This window comes from Papio anubis, chromosome 1 (assembly GCF_008728515.1).
Source record: "Papio anubis isolate 15944 chromosome 1, Panubis1.0, whole genome shotgun sequence".
Taxonomy (NCBI): Eukaryota; Metazoa; Chordata; class Mammalia; order Primates; family Cercopithecidae; genus Papio; species Papio anubis.
This window is the reverse complement of record NC_044976.1, coordinates 138,825,630-138,845,876: the sequence shown is the minus strand read 5'-3', so window position 1 is coordinate 138,845,876 and position 20,247 is coordinate 138,825,630. Positions and strand designations below refer to the sequence as shown.

The 20,247-nt window shown below is 38.0% G+C and overlaps 1 protein-coding gene and 1 non-coding gene across 7 annotated transcripts in view; one reads left to right on the top strand and one right to left on the bottom strand.

Moving 5' to 3' along the window:
* Positions 1 to 20,247, top strand: part of DISP1 (dispatched RND transporter family member 1) — a 199,228-nt gene that overhangs the window by 97,660 nt on the left and 81,321 nt on the right. The gene's annotated exons all lie outside the window — the stretch shown is intronic.
* Positions 9,944 to 10,047, bottom strand: LOC116272477. Its single transcript, XR_004181158.1, has one exon. It is a non-coding gene; the product is annotated as a small nucleolar RNA U13 (small nucleolar RNA).

Below are 20,247 nucleotides of genomic sequence, written 5' to 3'. Positions count from 1 at the left end.
TTTTTTTTTTTTTTTTTTTTTTGAGACGGAGTCTGACTCTGTCGCCCGGGCTGGAGTGCAGTGGCCGGATCTCAGCTCACTGCAAGCTCCGCCCCCCGGGTTTACGCCATTCTCCTGCCTCAGCCTCCCGAGTAGCTGGGACTACAGGCACCCGCCGCCTCGCCCGGCTAGTTTTTTGTATTTTTTTTAGTAGAGACGGGGTTTCACCGTGTTCGCCAGGATGGTCTCGATCTCCTGACCTCGTGATCCGCCCGTCTCGGCCTCCCAAAGTGCTGGGATTACAGGCTTGAGCCACCACGCCCGGCCAGAACATACTTTTAAGGCAGGATAATAACTCATCTGACAAATTAGAGATAGGAGATCAAGATGAAGGTGGTGAAGTCAATGATGTTTTTAGTTGATCGCAGTATGATCTCCATCAAGTTAACTATTATTTTTACTAATATATGAACAGAGTGATGAGTGGGAGCTAAAGTTAGGTACTTTGTGGGGAAATCTATGCACTATTTCTAAGGAGCTGTAGGACTGAGAAAGGTATTTTACTTGTTTTGTGTTGTTTTTAAAATGAGAAAAAAGCATATTTGTATGCTGTTGGGAATGATCCAACAGAGAGGGAAAATGAGAAAGATGAGAAGTATTTGATGGTCTTGTTGAGTAGATGAGAGGAATTGGAATATAGTACACAAATAGATTATTTTTAGAAGTGAGGACAGATTATCTCTAGAAACATGCAGGATTGCAGAAAACTAACCCACAAACAGATACTGGTGGGTGAATCGCTCTGGTGGTGATAAATTGTGGAAGTTCTCTTCTGATTGCTTGTATATTCTTACTGTATTCTTAGTGAAGTAGGTCATGAGCCAAGCTTGAGGATGAAGGATTCGTGAGAGATTTGAGGAGCCAGGAAAGCATATGAAATAGATATTTGAAAGAAAAGGAGAAAGTATTAACAGTGACTAGAGACAAAAAATAGGTTTTCTACCAAGAATGAAAATGAAGATTGAAAATTAACTTCTAATAGATGACAAAGGCAATGGAATAATACCTTTAAAGTACTAAGGGAAACAATTTAAGGGTAAGAGTGAAAAACAAAGATATTTGGGGACCTGCAGAGGCTGAGGATGTAATACTTATAGATTTTTGTTCGTTTGTTTTTGTTTTTGAGATGGAGTCTCACTCACTCTGTCACCTGGACTGGAGTGCAGTGGCACAATCTCTGCTCAGTGCAACCTCTACCTCCCAGGTTCAAGTGGTTCTCTTGCCTCAGCCTCCTGAGTAGCTGGGATTACAGGCATCACCACCACACCTGGCTAATTTTTGTATTTTCAGTAGAGACGGAGTTTCACCATATTGGCCAGGCTGGTCTGGAACTCCTGACCTCCAGTGATCCACCTGCCTTGGCCTCCCAAAGTGCTGGGATTATGGGTGTGAGCCACTGGCCAATACTCATAGATTTTTGTCGGAAATGCTACAGAAGCATATACTTCACTAAAAGGAAATTGAACCCAGATGGAAAGTGTGAGATATAAGAATCAAAATGAGCAAAGAAATGGGTATTTTGGTATGTCTAAATACATATTATAAAAAGTAAATACTAAATTTATATATGTAAATATATTTACTAGGATATTGGATAACTTGGGATATCTGTTTTAATATAACCAATTGCTTATTTTTTCTTTCCCTTTGTGATGAGAGGGAAAACAAAGTTCTGCCGACTGTTTTTAAAGAGCTCAGATTTTTTAAGCTGGCTTTGTGATCACTGTTTAAGAACTTTAGATGTAGTGTGACCTTAATCTACACTATGTAAAATTCGATGGTATCATAGATATTTGACATTGCCTTCCAAGTACACTAAAGATTACTAGTCTAAATTCTTTATGAATCAGATACCTAAGCCATTCCTAGGTTCTGAGGTGTCTACTCAGAGGTTAGGGAAGAGAACTACTTCTGTGCGTTAGAAGACTTATGTTTGGGTCTTTCCTCAGAAGGAGGCAGTAGAGTGCATAAACATCAAATTTGTGCTTAAATACATTTTATTTTTATTTTAATCTGCTTCAGTGTTTGTGTGGCAGCCTTACTTAGATCAAATAAAACCTAGCATATGAGCTGTGTACTCCTGCCATTCAAATTCCTTTTATGGAAAAGAAAAATAGTCTTCTTATTCATTTCCCTAATCGGGAAGGATGAAGCTAATAGTTATTGGACAAAAGCTGAAAAAATATTCTCATGTCCATGTAAAGGTTTAGACATCTTTTAAAACCAGTACCTGCCAATGTGAGGTTTTTAATGTATTTTACATTTCCAAAATTAAAAAGTAATCTCCAAGATTGTCTGAACTACTTGTTAGATAGAAAATATATTTGTGTGAGCTTCTGAAGCCTCTGCGCTTAAGTAGTCATTCAGTCTTCACTATTACATCATAAGTCATTACTAAGCCTTTTGTTCTGAGCTATACTGAAGATGTTATTTATATAGAAACATACTTACAGATGTTTTCAGTATCATTTAGTACATTAATTAGTATTCATGATGTTAAAAAGAGACTAAAGTTTATTTCTGAGAGCTTCTCTCTTAATATGACATGTTATATAAATTTAGAAACGGTAATTTATCTTTAGTTTATTCAGAGACTCTTTTTTTTGTTTGTTTGTCTTGAGATGAAGTCTTGCTCTTTCGCCCAGGCTGGAACATAGTAGCGCAATCTCAGCTCACTGCAACCTCTGCCTGGCAGATTCAAGCAATTCTTCTACCTCAGTCTCCTGAGTAACTGGGACTACAGGCACACACCACCATGCCTGGCTAATTTTTGTATTTTTAGTAGAGACAGGGTTTCACCATATTGGCCAGGCTGGTCTTGAACTCCTGACCTCATGATCTGCCCGCCTCGGTCTCCCAAAGTGCTGGGATTATAGGCGTGAGCCACTGCCCCGGCCTCATATTTTAACTAATAATTTCCAGTCATTTCATTATATTTTTGGAATATTTTTACTTTCAAAAACTGTATTTGTTACCAGAAAGACATAAAAACTACTCATGCTGCAAATATGCATGCTAGTAAATACAAAACAGATCATTTATTTCGGGACTGATTTTATTGACTTTTTAGGTGAGGATTCTATTATTAATAGATCTTAAATAAGAAAGAAGTAACTATCATAAACCGATTTAAGAACAAGTTGGAGCATAAAAACACTAAAAATAACATGGATTATGATGTATTAAGTGTTCTCCAGTTAAAATATTATTTTATAAACAGTTAAATAATTTAAGAAATATTTCTTCCCTTAAATGTTAGTTCTACATCAGACTAGTCTCAGATGCATATTAATAATGCTCAGAATGGAAAACATACACCTGTGGTAAAAGAATATGTCATGGTAAATATGTTTACACAGCTGTGTGGTAATGTTAGTTATTACAGAGTACATTTGCAGAATCATGTAATGAGCCTCATTTTCAAACAACCATTAACTTTGGCTTAGAAATGGCTAATTAAAGAATAACTTCATTTTTCAAATGCAGACTGTACAAACAATATATAGCATCACTGTAGCTGTCTTCTTAACTGAACATATAAATTTGATTGTAAGTATATGTTGGCTAATTTCGAGGAAATTCAAACTTCTTATAAGACTATTTCTTATTTATAATTTATACTTTCATTGCATATAATGCCTACTCTTTTAGTACCAGACTGAGTTTCCATTAAACGTTATTGCACTTACATGGACTCTTCTGTCAAGCTTCAATAAAATTATAAGATTGACTTAATTGGGTCTATCTGAAAGCTTCCTTTATCATTAATAAATTTTATTTATTCCATGGGGTTATTAGTCTTGGACAACTTGTATGACTTCATTCAAACTTGTTCTAGAATATGAATAAATATTATTTAAAAATTAAGCATGAGTAAAAGCAAATTTTAAAATATTGTCATAGGACTTTGAGGATTTACTCAAGAGTGCATAAAATGTTACCGTGAACTATGTATTGCTGTAGTGCTATCTGTAAAAATATGCTGTCTAAAAAGTTTAACAAGCAGTGGGTGGTTTCATCCATTCATCTCACTTTGGAGCACCTGCTAGGTAAACTCCAGAAACATCAAGAAGGAAGGCTTGTTTCCTGCCCTCAAGTATTTTAGTTTCCTTCTACTGAGCGTCAACGTTTAACTACTAGCAGTTACTTTTTTTAAAACCTACCGCTTGAGAGGAAGATCCTGCAAGTGTATTCAACATATAAATAGTGGCATCTTTATTAGACCCGTAGCTCTTTTTAGAGCTCTCTAAAATGGATATTAAGTTATAAGAAGACCAGGAAAGAAAATATAACAGATTCGTGGCATATTTATTTCCACTCCTGGAAAAAACAGTTTGATGTGCTTTGGGGGTACTTTTTTCTTGTTTGAACAATTTAACTTCTAAGGTGGATACAAAGTTGTCAGAGGCGTTTGAACCAGAGCAACTCCATCCGTTTGAACCAGAGCAACTCCATCTTAAATAGGGACTGGGTAAAATAAGGCTGGGATCTGCTGGGCTGCATTCCCAGGAGGTTGAGGCATTCTTAGTCACAGGATAAGACAGGAGGTCGGCACAAGATACTGGTCATAAAGACCTTGCTGATAAAACAGTTGCAATAAAGAAGCCGGCCAAAACCTGCCAAAACCAAGACGGTGATGAGAGTGACCTCTGGTCGTCCTCACTGTACACTCCCACCAGCGCCATGACAGTTTACAAATGCCATGGCAACATCAGGAAGTTACCCTATATGGTCTAAAAAGGGGATGCATGAATAATCCACCCCTTGTTTCTCATATAATCAAGAAATAACCATAAAAATGAGCAACCAGCAGCCCTCTGGGCTCCTCTGCCTATGAGAGTAGCCATTCTTTTATTCCTTAATAAACTTGGTTTCTTGATAAACTTGCTTTCACTTTGCTTTGTGGATTTGCCTCTAATTCTTGCTCAGACCCAAGAACCCTCCCTTAGGGTCTGGATCAGTACCCCGTTGAGTAACAAAGTCATGAGGTGTTTGGAGTTGATTTAAGGTTAGTCATGGAAGATTTTGACCTTGGTCTTTTTTCACACCACTTAGCATGGTGACTAACACATAGCAAGTACTTCATAAATATTTATTGAATGAATGAATGAGTAAATAAATAAGGATTGATAAAATAGTGGCCATTGATTTGCAGAAAAGGAGAGCCTTCTAGCAGAGGGAGAACTGAGGCAGGATTGTTGTGGAGGCAAGAATTGTGAACCGGTTTGCTAGGTTGGTCAAGAGATGAGCTCAGGATAAATGAGGATTCTAATAATCAGAAGGACTTCCATGTTAAACTCAATTCACTTTAGTATGAGAGCCCTGGGTCATGAATGTCTAGTCTAAGTAAAATTAGTTTTATTAACTCTACAGGAGTAAAACGAGGAAGAAACTAGAGCAGAGATTCTCCAAGTGTGGTCCCACACCCAGCAGCTTTAGCATTATCTGGGAGCTTGTTAGAAATGCAAATTCTAGGGCCAACCCAGAACTACTAAATGGGAATTTCCTGGTGAGGAGCGAGGAGGAGGGAGACTCAGCAACCTGTGTTTTAGTGGGCTCTTCAAGGGATTCTGATATCCTTAGGCTAACATTTGAGAACCACTGGGCTGGAGGAGGAAAATCAGGTACCAGGTAAAAGCAGTGAGATTAGAGATTATAGAAGAGATCATTACTAAGATTATTTCCAACTGTAAATTGAATGATTTAAAGAGTTGATTATGGCTGGGTGCAGTGGCTCGTGCCTGTAATCCCAGCACTTTGGGAGGCCGAGGTGGGTGGATCACGAGGTCAGGAGTTTGAGACCAGCCTGACCAACATGGTGAAACCCCGTCTCTACTAAATATACAAAAATCAGCCAGGTGTGGTGGCATAAGCCTATAATCCCAGCTACCCAGGAGGCTGAGGCAGGAGAATTTCTTGAACCCTGGAGGCGGAGGTTGCAGTGAGCTGAAATTGTGCCATTGCACTCCAGCCTGGGCAACAGAGCAAGATTCCGTCTCAAAATAAATAAATAAATACATAAAATAAAATAAAGATTTGATTATTTAGTATGGCTGTGCAGGGATGATTAATCATTGGATGTACAGAGTTTTTTTTTTAAAAAAATAGAGATGTTTGCACTTTGGTGGAGAACCATTAGGCTTTCAGCTTCATGGGTGGAAGAACTCATTTTTACCAGTTACCCAAAAGTAACTGGAAAGTACAATGTCAATTTATTGTGTATAGTAGATTAAAAAAACTGGCTCAAATCAGAACAGTACACTTTCATTTGGTATGTTGATTATCTTAGAAGATAAAGTTATCAATCAAAGAGGTTGTGTGCCGAAGGATCACTTGAACACAAGAGTTTGAAGTTACAATGAGCTATGATCATGCCACTGCACTCTAGCCTGGGTGACAGAATGAGACCCTGTCTGTAAAAAAATTTTTACAAAAAGGTTGTGTGAGGAACAGATAATTAAATCAGAGGCAGTTGGATCTTTTTTTTTTGAGATGGAGTCTTGCCCTGTCGCCCAAGCTGGAGTGCAGTGGCGCGATCTCGGCTCACTGCAACCTCTGCCTCCCAAATTCTCCTGCCTCAGCCTCCCGAGTATCTGGGATTACAGATGCCTGCCACCATGCCCAGCTAATTTTTGTATTTTTAGTAGAGATGGGATTTCACCATGTTGGCCAGGCTGGTCTTGAATTCCTGACCTCTTGATCTGCCCACCTTGGCCTCCCAAAGTGCTGGGATTACAGGCGTGAGCCACTGTGCTTGGCCTGGATGTTCTTAAACAATATTTTAATTGAAATCAATAACCTAGTGAATTTATTTTCTTCATAGCATAAATATGTCAGTGTAAAATAAGTAGAAGCCTTTTCCAGATGCAAAGACAATATTTTTCTAATCACTACAGAAGATACTCTGATTAATTTTTAGTTTTTGACTCTTTGCTTTAAAAAAACCCAAAAATTCATGGAGATTATTATTTTTCTCTTTGTGATGTTGATATACTACACTTTGTAAATTTATTGTATCGTGGTGCTGTTTGGGATACGCCTCATTCTTCCTTAGAATACGCACAAAAGACTTGGGATGGGTTACTTCTGAGGATGATGTGGGCTGCATGGGTCAAAACCATTCAAGTTGATTCATGTTCATTTCAGTTTTTGATTTAAGATAAACATCTTTTAGAATTCTATAATTGTATTGAATTATATCCTGAATCATATTAAATTATATTGTATATATAGATACACATTTATATCTATAAATGTATTGAATTCTGTAATTCAATAATGTATGTAGAGAACAGAGGAAGTCAGAAAGAGATGTGTCAACACTGTGTATGATTTATACCTATCAGCTCCCTGGTTTTCTTAAAATTGTAACTGAAGCTCATTATGAATAACCCAGGATTATTACATTCATTTGGATAAGATGGACAGTATGGTTGTTATAAATCAAAGCAAGTAAAACCTATATGCCACTAGGATTGTTTATGAATGTGTTATTTCTCTTGTTATTCAGGATCCCATTGACATGTTTGCATATATGCACATTTACTTGAACTTATGTAAAAATTATCAGCATTTATCAACTCTTCTATAGTCAGCACCATGCTGAGCACCCCAGTGTCAAGGAGGAACACAGGAGAGTTCCAGTCAGGTGGCTCCATGAAGGTCTTTTTTCAGCACCATATCCCACATGGCAACAAAAGGATATACAAGATAAAACTAAAACGACATACCTAGTCTCAAAATCAAGACAAACATCTCTAAGGACCAGGAGGTGACCAGAAATAGAAAGTGATAAGTAGCCCTGGAACTCTGAGACTGCCAAGCTCCTGGCCAGAAGCAGAAAGTTGCTTAACTACCCCTCAGCCGCTTCTCAGGAGATGGGGGAGCTCTTGCCTGAAGGAAGGGATGGAAGCCAGGAGAATCCTTCCCCCTGCCTGTTTTCCATCATTGACACTAAAACGTTAGCTGCCAGCTCTGCCTGGGGCTGTGGTCTTACTGTAAGCTGTGAACTAAGAGGCAAAAGTAGGACAAAAACACAGTTTAGTGACCAGAAACTGAAAAAGTGGTCTGCTGATTCTGTAATATCCCTAAGGCCATCCTTCTAAACTATTATTCAAGGATGAGGCTGGGCGCAGTGGCTCACACCTGTAATACCAACATATTGGGAGACCAAGGTGGGAGGATTGCTTGAGCGCAGGAGTTCAAGACCAGCCTGAGCAACATGACAAAACCCCGTCTCTATAAAAAAATACAAAAATTAGCAGATATGGTGGTATGTACCTGTAGTCCCAGCTACTCAGGAGGCTGAGGTGGAAGAATCACCTGAGCTGGAGAAGTCGAGGCTACAGTGAGCCATGATCGCACTATGGCACTCCAGCCTGGGGGTCAGAGTAAGACCCTGTTTCCAAAAAACAAACAAAAAGGGATGAGGACAAAATTAAGACATTTAAAAATATGTAGCATAAGAGTATAAGAGTATTTACCATTTACATAACCTTTCTAAAAGAAATACTAAATGGTGCACTCGGTAGGAAAAAATGTCCCAGAGGGAAGGTGTGGTGAGCCTAGAAAATAATAGTGAAATTGATTGAGATGTTAGAAGTGTAAGTAGTCATTTCTTGTATTTGAAAATGTGTGAACACGATTTGTTCAATTATAGCATTAATTAAACTACAAAAAATAAGCTCTTAAGATAATGCAAATGTCTAATATGTCCAATAGGACCTTGTTGTTAGGTAAGCAAAAGAGAGAATGACTTCTGAGTCAAAACAATCTAAACAGAGAAAAGGAAATTTAGGTATACCTTGAAGAAATATGTAGGATTTACCTTTGTCAATCTCATTGGAGACTGTGCAGTGAATAGGAGCAATGTGACCAAATCGCATTTAGGTAGTGATGTTTATGACTCATTTTGAGGGTAGTTTGGCCAGGGTTTATGGAAGAGAGTGATTGGGGAGGTTATTTTGAACCTTTTGGAGTAGGCACTGGGGTATCTGTATTGAGATCAATGAGATGGTATCCTTTTTAGCTGACTTTTTTCCTAGGCAAGCCCTAGTAATTTGTCTTCTCTAAATGAGCAACATATGTATCTTTAGGAAATTCATAGTAATTGTCTTCAGGGCTTTCTTTTTTTGGTAAAATGCCATATTCTCAAGTTGTGTTTTCTTTTTTTTTTTTTTTTTTTTTCCTGATGATTAGCTTAGATAATTTGAAAGGCTCTACCTCTTTGTGTTATATCAGCTTTGGTTAAAAGCTGTTTTTCACTTTGTTCCTTGGTTAATCCTTAGACTGAATGAAGGCCAATTAGATATTAGTATAAAGTAAGTGATATCATAGCATCAGAGAGAATCTTCTGTGAACCAGAGCCTGTTGCTGCTTCCAATTTGTATTGTCTAGAGAACAAAGGGTATCTTTGCACCAAAGAGACTGGGAGAAGTTGGGATTTACCTTGCTTCAAGTATAAAACTGTAGAGCAAGGGTTAAGGAACTCTTAAAGGAGGGTGCCTTCTAGTACCCTTCTTTTCCCTCTTTTACAGATGGAAGAGATTTTTTTTTTTTTTAACTTTTTTTTTCTTTTTGAATCAGAGGGTTTTTTTGCTCTTTTGTCCAGGCTGGATTGCAGTGGTGCAGTCATAGCTCATTGCAGCCTCAAACTCTCAGGAATTTCCTGGGATTGCTCAAATAATCCTCCTGCCTCAGCCTCCCAAATAGCTGAGCCTACAAGTGCATGCCACTACATCCAGGTAATTTTTTGTTTGTATGTGTACTGTTTTGTAGAGACAGGGTCTTGCTATGTTGCCAAGGCTGATTTCCAACTCGTGGCCCCAAGTGATCCTCCCGCCTCAGCCTCCCAGAGCACTAGAATTATTGGCATGAGCCACTATCCCTGGCCCATTTGTTTTCATATCAGACTGGTATTGTGCCAACATAGTAACAAGGTTTGAGGGAGGCACATCTCACACACCAGCATGAAAACCAAATCATCTTGCTTATGAACTACGAGTGGACTAGGAAGAGATTATTTTAATGAAGGAGTGAGATGGTGGGTGCCAACTTAAAGAATAGCAAGGAATTAAATAGGTGGTTGCAGCAGCCAGCACTCATGTGATCTTTGACCATGGGCTGGATGAAACTGACTCTTGTCTCTGGAATTCCCAGAAGTACCTTATTTTTCATAAGCTCTTACTAATGTGCTTTAACCAAGTTGCTATGTGTCCAGAATTGTAATGAATCTTTTGAGGTAAAAAGAAAAAAAATAAGTTGGAACTTGAAGAATAATATTTGCAAGAGGGCTTAATCATATCTTCATATCTCTGCAAGTCATCTGTAGGTTTGCATAGAGTAGCAATTTGCACCATTTATGCATTTTTCTCTCAATAAATTGTTTTAGAAGCCTGATTACTTTGCAGCATAAAGCACCTACTTTTTCTTCTGACTTCCCTGTTTCCAGTGTTGTATTTTGTCCTCTCCCCTCAGTTTCCTCCTTTTCCCTCAGATTGCCTTAGCTTCTGCTTTGCTTATGTTCTTCCCACTATTTGAAGTGTATGTCATACATTTATCACCTTGATACTACTTATGGCTGTTTTCCTTTTCCCACATTTGCTTTACAGTCTGCCTTCTGTTACTTCCTGTCTTCATTCTCTCCTCCTCTATTTCTGTTTGCCTTGGTTTCCTCATTTGTTGAAATCTTTTTCTTAAAGGGGTTTCTTAAAGGTTAATTATCGTGGCTTGACTCATGGATTAATCGAAGTGTTTCTTTTTAACTTTAGTTTATTGTCAGGCCTTATTAGCCAGCAGAAGAATAAAGCCAGTCATAGTATATTCTTAAGTTTGAGTAAATTTTTGTTGAACTTATTTGGTTATTTGAGGTTTCACTAAAGAATGTGAGCTAGAAAAATGACAGAGTGATAGGGGTGTGCTTTCATGTCTGAATATTGACCTGTGATGTAGTGGGAACAAGAATGAAGCATAGTTGCCATATGCAGTGATATGATCTTGGAATATGAGACAATTTGCACTCTCAACCTGCATGACTAGATATTTACAGCAGGAATGCTAAAATGAAAACAAAAACAAGAAATTTGTACGGGAAAAAACTTCTAATTAGACTTTAAAGTTTTGGAATATAGTAAAAAAAATAGTGACTGGAACTTAGTAAATTAGAAAGGTTTGTTTTGATGTGAGAAGTATGGCCAGTACCCCACCTTCTTGGTACTTGGTGGTTGCTTGTATTCTCTTTAAAGATGTACCTATACAATAGTTAGAAGTGAAATATAATATTAAGACCAAATTATTTTATAGAATATTAACAAATTAAGCAAATAAATTAGGTTTTATTTTTATAGATAGAACCATTCACTTTTATATATCAAAATGCTAGCTTGCACGTATCAATATAGAGATGTTACTGTTAAATGATCTAGAATATGAACTTCCAAGTTAGAGTTTATTTGCAAAAGAAGTTGAATCATAAAATATCTAAATTACTTGAATTATATTTCCCTTGTAATCATTCTTCTATTTGCTTAGCAATAAGATATTATCTGTGATGGGCTTCCTTTTTCTCTTTACTCTCTGCTTTTACTCCTTAACTTTTTGTCTTTAAAAAAAGTTGCAAAGTATTAGCACTAAACATTCAGTAAAGGAGTAGATAAGGCTGGGCACGGTGTCCCACACCTGTAATACCAGCACTTTGGGAGGCCAAGATGGGAGGATCTCTTGAGACTAGGAGTTTGAAATAAGCCTCAGTAACATAACAAGACTACATCTCTACAAAAAGAGAAAAAAAAAAAAAAGGAGTAAATAGGAATCTCTAAGTATTATTTATCTTTGAAATAACTTTTATAAAATTTGAGATTCAAACTCCTTGTTTGATACACTCTAAATCCAAGTGGGGGTAACTTGTTTTATTTCCAAATTTGTACTTAAGTGTGGGAATAGTTCATCTTTTTCAAATACATTCTAAATAAAAAATGGGTAGGGTCTGCTTATATAACTCATACTGTTTTATATATATATATATATATATATGTATCTCGGGTTTTTTGTTTGTTTGTTTGTTTTTGTTTTTACCCAAGCTTACATAGGTTTTCTCTAATGCTAGGTGATCCGAAGGAAATCATTAAAATCTTTGGGTTGTTTGAAATTCCTTGCTTCTGTATTTGAAGTTAGTCTGGATCAAAGGGACCAGGATTTAAGTTTTTAAAGGAAACTTTTTAAAAATAAAAACTATTTTAGGGAGACTTATGTAAATACTCAGTTGAACTTTTCAAATATAGTACTTAAATCCAGAAATAAATGTGTATTACTATATACAAATTTAATTGCCTTCCAAAATATATTACACCAAAGGGATATTCATTTTATGCTTTGAAGTTGGGTTCAGAAAATTTTTTTTCGTGTGACCTGGTGATGTCTGTAAATTGTTATTAATTTGGATTTTAAGTTTTCTTTGGAACAGTTCAAGGAGCTTTGTCTTTAGAAACAAGATGATATGTTACCAGGACCTGACCTCGTTTTTCATTCTCACCTCCCTCTTTCTTTCACTCATCCTCTTGAAAAGGTTATAGTCATTTATCACTGTGAGAATAGGCATTGCAAATACTATTATGAATATGAGACCATTATCCTTCCTTCCCTCCTCCCATCCCCAGAGATATGGTGAGAGATCTTGTAAAACTTAGTTTTCGGCAATGTCAAAAGGTGTGAATAAGTTAACATCATAGGCCAGGTGCGGTGGCTCACACCTATAATCCCAGCAATTTGAGAGGCCAAGGCAGGAGGATCTCTTGAGCCCAAGAAGTTTGAGACCAGCCTGGGCACCACAGCATGACCTCATCTCTACTAAAAATTAAAATTAAAATAATTAGCCGGGGATGGTGGCCTGCACCTGTAGTCCCAGGTATTCAGAAAGCTGAGGCGGGAGAATTGGTTGAGCCCAGGAGTTTGAGGCTGCAGTGAGCCATGATTGTACCACTGCAGTCCAGCTTGGGTGACACAGCAAGACTCTGTCATTCATTCATTCATTAAAAAGGAAGGAAGGAAAGGGAAAAAAAGATCATAATAACAATGACTGAGCATTTTTCGTATGCTCCTGGCTTTCTAAAATCTGAGTTCAGCTGTGGTTGTCCTGGACACTGTCTCTGAGTAGCCGTTGTCAGTGTATCAGTATCAACAGTAACCATCATTGCAAGTACAATCAGAGATTGGGAAAAGCAATTGTTTCCAAAAGTTATGCTTCTTTGATCTAAATCAATGGTACATTTTAGCTTTATGCAAGATTAGGGATTATTTTAGAGATTTATGACAATTCCATTTTTTCCTGCATAGGGGATCTGAGCTTGATCCTTGATGCTGGATTTGACTAACTCCCTGTAAAGCCAGAAGGGTGTAGGTGTGTATTACCAAGGCCTTACACTTGGCAAAGGAAGGAATGAATACTGCATTGCCTAATATCCCATAGGGATGGGAAGGAGGAGTGCATAACATTCCTTCAGTGTGATTGAGGGCTGTGTTGACTGTGTAAGTAAGACAATGTGACTTGAAGATGTTAAGTAGAGTCCATACTTAGATCATTAGAATTCTTGATCATTGACCAAAATATCCAGGAAAGCAAATAGTGTTGGGTGATTAACCAGGGCAGATGCCTTAATTTAGGAATGCAACAAAGAACTTACTAATTTTCATTTCTCCAGCTCCTCAACTTTTTCTTTCATCTTTCATTCTTTTGTAGTATAAGGCATTGTCGGTGACAGATCTTTGCAAGGTCTAACACTGAATATTACTAACAGCATGGTCATAAATGTCTCTTCTGTTTCTCTTTAAGGCACAGGTTATCTTGTTGCTAACATAACTCAGAACTCTGACACCATGACCTGCTACTAAATAAAATACTTTCCTGCTATCAATGATTGTGTATGCTTACTTTTTGTTGTTGTTGATGCTTTGTAACCCAACTATTAGAATGCCCATCTCCTTTGGTGTTTCTTTGCAAATTCAGTGCCTGAACCAACACTTATAACCTATTTGTCATGGCAATTTTCATTATAAAATTAGGTAGTGAGTTGTTGTATAAAAATAGAAATGTTAGAATTCACTTTAAATGTTTACCCCCTTCATTTTTTGTCAAAAGTATAATGATCCTGGGTTGAGTACCTGGAACAGGTTAACTTGTGGATTTTTCTTCTCTAAAATATTTGAGGTTAAAGGTGCCTCTGATGACTGCTGTGGGTTTTATCTAGCCCCAGTTACAGCATTCTGAGTCTTTTGGTTGTGCCCCAACATAGTAGCATACTTTATGGCACATATCTGGTCGCTTGATATGGGCATTGGGACAGCTGCCTTCTTGTGTTCACACTTCACAACACGAACTGGAGCATTTACTGATCCACACCCAGGAGGCTCATTCTGGCTAACAGCCCACGAAAGTCTACCATTTAGGGATGGTAATGGTCAGCTAGGACTTGCCTAGGCTTTCAGCATTGGAGTTTGCAATAAATGTGCGAAAGATGCCTTGGTCTTGAAGAGCCTGACTGTGGAGCATGCCGATCAGTTGTAATGAGTTTTGTTTCAGTGTTTTTGAAATGGCATTTGCTGAGCTTAGTGACATGCTGCCCTTCAATATGTTAGGATACCCTTTTGCCTTCTATGACTTAATTGTAGTTTCTAATGTATGTCATTTATAAATATATTCTTTCAGCCAGGCCTAAGTTTTGAGCATAACAACATATCTGTATTGATATATTTTCAAGGGTTTTTTAAGAGGCCTAAGTAAAATATTCTAGCATATTTCTCATACTCTTAAATTCTGATATAAATAAATACCCTTACTCCTGCCCATCTGTCATTACCTTATTTCTTATCTTTTCACAACCGTCTTGCAGAATTTTATTGTTGCAGGCTGAAAGAGTGAGGGTCGTGATCAACTCAGTATACCACTGGAGGCTATATGAGTAAACAGCAAACTGTTCTCATAAATGCAGAATATTGGCAAACTGACAAAACTGCGTCTGCCGCCCAGAAGGAATGCTGAGGGCAGCCATGCCCCAAGTGCAGTGTTTCTTGTGATTAGGCACATTTGAAGCCTGTTAGCAATAATGTGAACCTGTGATCAATCAAGCAGCTGACTAATTGTTATCTGCTCCTCCCTGTTCTTTCTACCCAGTAAATATGAAGGGCTGTAGAAGCTCAGGGCTGCTGCGTTTGCTCGCTAGAAGCAAGGAGCCCTCTTCTTCCCCAGACCTCTTCTTTAAAACAGTTTCTTTAAAGTTTTCATTTCTGCATTCATCCCCCTTCGTTCAGTCCTGTGGTAACCGTCGTAATTGTGGCAAACTGTGGCAAGTGGCACCCAAATAGGGGCGAACAGTGACAGATAGAGACTAGCAGAGACTTGCAGGGACAGAGAGGGACAGACAGGGACAGATAGGGTCCTATAGGGACTTGAACGAGGAAGGCCTGCTGGAACAGAGAAAGTAAGACTGACCAGACAGATGAGAAACCCCATTACGAGTCTGCCGACAGCAATATAAGGTCAGTGCCCTAAAGAGGTACAGAGAACGGGAAGTTTTTGAATCAGGGTAACATGAGAAAGAATTTGACTATTTCTTTTCGCTTTTCTGTTTGGAATTTGGTTCATACTGTCCTTTTGTCATTATTTCAAAATTTGAGAGAATTTTTTGCCCCACCCACAGCACCTATCGAGGGTGGTGAACAGAAGAGGGAGGATGAAAATTGCCTTGTACCATCTTCTTTTGTGGCTACAGGAGGGCTGACTTTAACTTTGGCTTTTGAGAATGCAAATGTGGATTGTAAATGTACACTGGCACCTGTGAGATGTACAAAAAACTTGGGAGGTTTTCTCAGAGCTTGTCAAGATTCGGGAACTGAGCTTCATTGCTCTACAATACTGGTTGAAGCAATGGCCAATTTGGTAGTTGATCTAAGGGGACTAAAGTGGGAAAATGTTGTAAGTGTAGAAAAATTGGACATTTCAAAAAAGAATGCTGTCAGACCTCTGGGCAGAAGGGATCTTATACACAGTTCCCCTCTCAACAGAAAAAATGCCAGGACTTTGCCCTCATTGCAATAAGGGAAATCATTGTGCTAATCAATGCCATTCAAATTGTCATCAAAACGGCACCCCTCTGTCAGGAAATTAGAAGGGGGCCTGGACCCGGACACCTCAAACAATGAGGACATTCCCCGTCCAGGCCACAATTCCGTTTCAGGGGTGGGCCTCCAGAGGCACATTGATTCCCTCACCCCAGGAACACCTGGACGCGCAGGATTGGATGTCCCAGTCAGAGAATGGGTTACGTTAATTGGAGGAAACAAACCCAGTAAGATTCCCACTGGTATTTGGGGACCTTTGCCAACAGGATACATGGGATTAATTTTGGGCAAAAGTCATCTTAACTTATAGGGCGTTACTGTAGTCCCAGGAGTGTTGATTTTGATTGTGAAGGAGAAATTCAGGTAGTGGTAATGGCACAAGATCTTTGGGTTTTTGAACTGGGAAAATATATTGCTCAACTGTTGTTTATTCCCTGTAAATTGCACCCTTCTCCACAAAAGCAGAAATGAGGGAATCAGGGATTTGGAAGTACAAACTACATGGGAAGTTTATCACAACCCATAGTATCTAGTAGACCCACTTGTGCAGTGCAGATTGAAGAAAAGAAGTTGTGTGGGCTTATGGATATGGGAGCAAGAGACTGGTCTCTCATGGTAATAGATCTTGAGGACTGATTTTTTTTACTGTGCTGTTGCACAAGAAGAATAAGCCTTGATTTGTTTTCTCTGTGCCTTCTGTTAATCAGAAAGAGCCTGTCTCTTGTTATCAATGGAAAGTTTTACCCCGCGGTAATTAACCAAAGAGGCAGAAGCTGAGATACAGCTTGTGAAGCAGATGCTTCAGCAACGGCATGCCTCCTGGCTGCAGCCACAAAGGCCTTTGCTTTTGTTTCAGTTAATTTACTCATATGGGGATGAGGGTATGCTTGTGTTTTTATAGGAAATGTACAAACTGTGTGGGTGCCCTCAAGATGTGTGCAACCATGGAACAGGAGACTGGAGGGACCCGTGGATCCCAACCACGGTCTTGGTTCCCCCAGTACGAGCCATGAGCCAGTTGAATCTGAATGTGAAGACTGAAGGAACCACCAACCAGCAATTAAGGGCTGCACAGCCTGCAATTGCCTTTCTCAATTAATTAAAAAACAAAGGGAGCGATGTTGCAGGCTGGAAGAGTGGGGATCATGATCAACTCAGTATACCACTGGAGGCTATATGAGTAAACAGCAAACTGTTCTCATAAATGCAGAATGTTGGCGAACTGACAAACTGCGTCTGCCGCCCAGAAGGAATGCTGAGGGCAGCCATGCCCCAAGTGCAGTGTTTCTTGTGATTACGCACATTTGAAGCCTGTTAGCAATAATGTGAACCTGTGATCAATCAAGCAGCTGAGCAATCGTTACCTGCTCCTCCCTGCTCTGCCTACCCAGTAAATATGAAGGGCTGTAGAAGCTCAGGGCTGCTGGCTTTGCTCACTAGAAGCAAGGGGCCCTCTTCTTTAAAACAGTTTCTTTTGTTTTAAGTTTTCATTTCTGCATTCGTTAACTTCATTCAGTCCTGTGGTAACCATAGTAACTGTGGCAAACCACAGCACTTTATTTCATATAAACAAATTTCTGAAGCTAGATATAGCATGACATAATTTTGAACTGTTTGAACTTCTGAATAACTAATGCACGTGTTTTGAACATATAAAACAACTCCCTCTACATTAATGAAATAGCTAAACCTACTAATCCTACTAACCCTAATGTTTTCTGCATTAGAGCTTGGGTAGCTTAAAGTTCTTTCCTTGCCAAAAATATTACCAAATATTACAGAAAGTACAAATAAAATGGGATTTGAATTTTCATTTCCCTTTTTCCATACAACTTCATTTTATTTTTGGGAATGTGATGTGTCATTTTCTTAATGTTGCTATAATCTAAGTTATACTTAATCTAAGCCTTTAGCAATGATGACAGGTATTTGTATGCAGGTGATATTTATAGTCCTACAAAGTCTAACTTTTGGAAAATTAACTTGCATGTATTTTTATTTCATGACATACAGTAAATGTAACCTTCTCTATAAATATTTGACGTCTTACAGAAAATTTCAGTTTATTAGTTATAACCTCTCTTAGTATATGCATACCACATTCATGTAGATTCATTTAGAGTTTGGTAACAAAATACAACTGAAACTGTTAAAGAGAATGTTCTGATTAGATCAGAGTCAAGACATAGTGGTCTTCATTCAAGGAGTAGATCTCCTGCCAAGAGTTTCTATCATAAAAGTAAAATATTACATTTTGAAATACCGTATCACAAACCAAAAATATTTTGGAAACTCTCCAGAGCCCATGGATTTATTGTGCTTTGCTTTTAAATCATAGTGCAGCACAGATTATATTTTTAGATGATCTACAGTCTACTTATTTTGTTATGGCTGAAGTGATTTGGCTTGTTTTTGATATAAAACTATCAAATATGAGCCTTCTGTCCTCTAAAACATAACACTATACTTTGTGTGGGAGAAAAGGTCTTGTTAAAGACAAAATGTTCCCTTGAATTCCAGTATGAAATCTGTAATAAACTAACCTACTTTAGTTTTCACATTTAAGAAGTTTTCTTAATAGTAATTTTTTGGTTACATTAAGGAGGGTTGGAATTTTTGCCTATTTTTTAGGATTAGTCAGACTTTTTTCTTCACAGAAAAATGAAAAACTACATTTCTCTGAAATTTACTGATCTTTATGGTTTTTGCTTTAAAATATGTACCCCAGTTTCTGATCGCTATCAAAATTTTTGGTAGTATATAAATGAATATTAAGTAAATTTCATTCTAGATGACCAAAATGCTTTCTGTATTAGTGATAAAATGCATATGGTTTTCTAGTCTATAATCAAATGAAGGAAAGATCATAATGAATAAAAACTAAGATTTCCCAGATTCACTTGTTTCCAAGACACTTTATCACAGAAATCATATTTGCTATTATAAGATTAATTGGGCCAGGCACAGTGGCTCACGCCTATAATCCCAACACTTTCGGAGGCTGAGGGGGGCAGATCTCCTGAGCTCAGGAGTTCGAGACCACCCTGGCCAACATGGTGAAATACCCTGTCTCTACTAAAAATACAAAAATTAGCTGGGTGCAGTACATACCTGTAGTCCGAGCTGCTCAGGAGGCTGAGGCACAAGAATCGCTTGAGCCCTGGAGGCAGAGGTTGCAGTGAGCCATGATCATGCCACTGCACTCCAGCTTGGGATAAAGAGTGAGACTCCATCTCAAAAAAAAAAAAAAAAAGTAATTGGCAATTAAGCTACAGACTTATAGTTATTGGCTGACTGTAGGTGAAAACTCTTATTTTTTTTTTCCTCGTTTAAAAATATTTCTGTCAATGCCATGGGAAAATTCTACCTTCAAAAACAAAAACTAAAATTATAAAAACTACCCAAGAATATGCTTGCATGTTAGCTTCTGGAGCAACCTCTACTGAGAAAAGGGTGAAAAGCTAATTACTATCATTCCTTATTATTCAGTAGCAGTTTAGTATTCAGAATTTAAAAGCTGAGAATAGTGCAACATATTGTGAGGCCCATATAAATCAGCAGTACAATAGGATTTTGTATGCTGAATATTATTTTGCAGGCTACATTTCAATACTGTATTCTGCTTAATAAAGGATATATGTAATAACAAGTTATGTCATTTATTCAATAAATCTTTGTCGAGTATAAATATTTGACCTAGTACATGGTACAATATACTTTATATCCCTTCTTAAGGGGTATAAAAATGAATATAATAGAACCTGTGCCTTTACATATAGATTAAGAGGGTAAAAGAGATATATAAATGACCACGATTAAAAAAAAAAGACATGTGCTAAGTACCATAAGAGATCTCAGGTCATGTATATAACTTGGAATAGAAAGAGAGAATTTCTGGCTTAGGTAATCAGAGAAGGTTTCATGTTATTTGCTGTGTGTTACGAAGAATGGATGGGATTATGGAAGTTGGAAATGTGAACAAAGGCCATTGCTGGTAGAAAGACTAGCACAAGCACTGAGGGTGTGAGGGTGTGTGTGAAGGCTTGTTTGGAGTAAAGCAAATTCTGTTTGGCAAGGGCAGTGAGTGAGAGGGGAAAG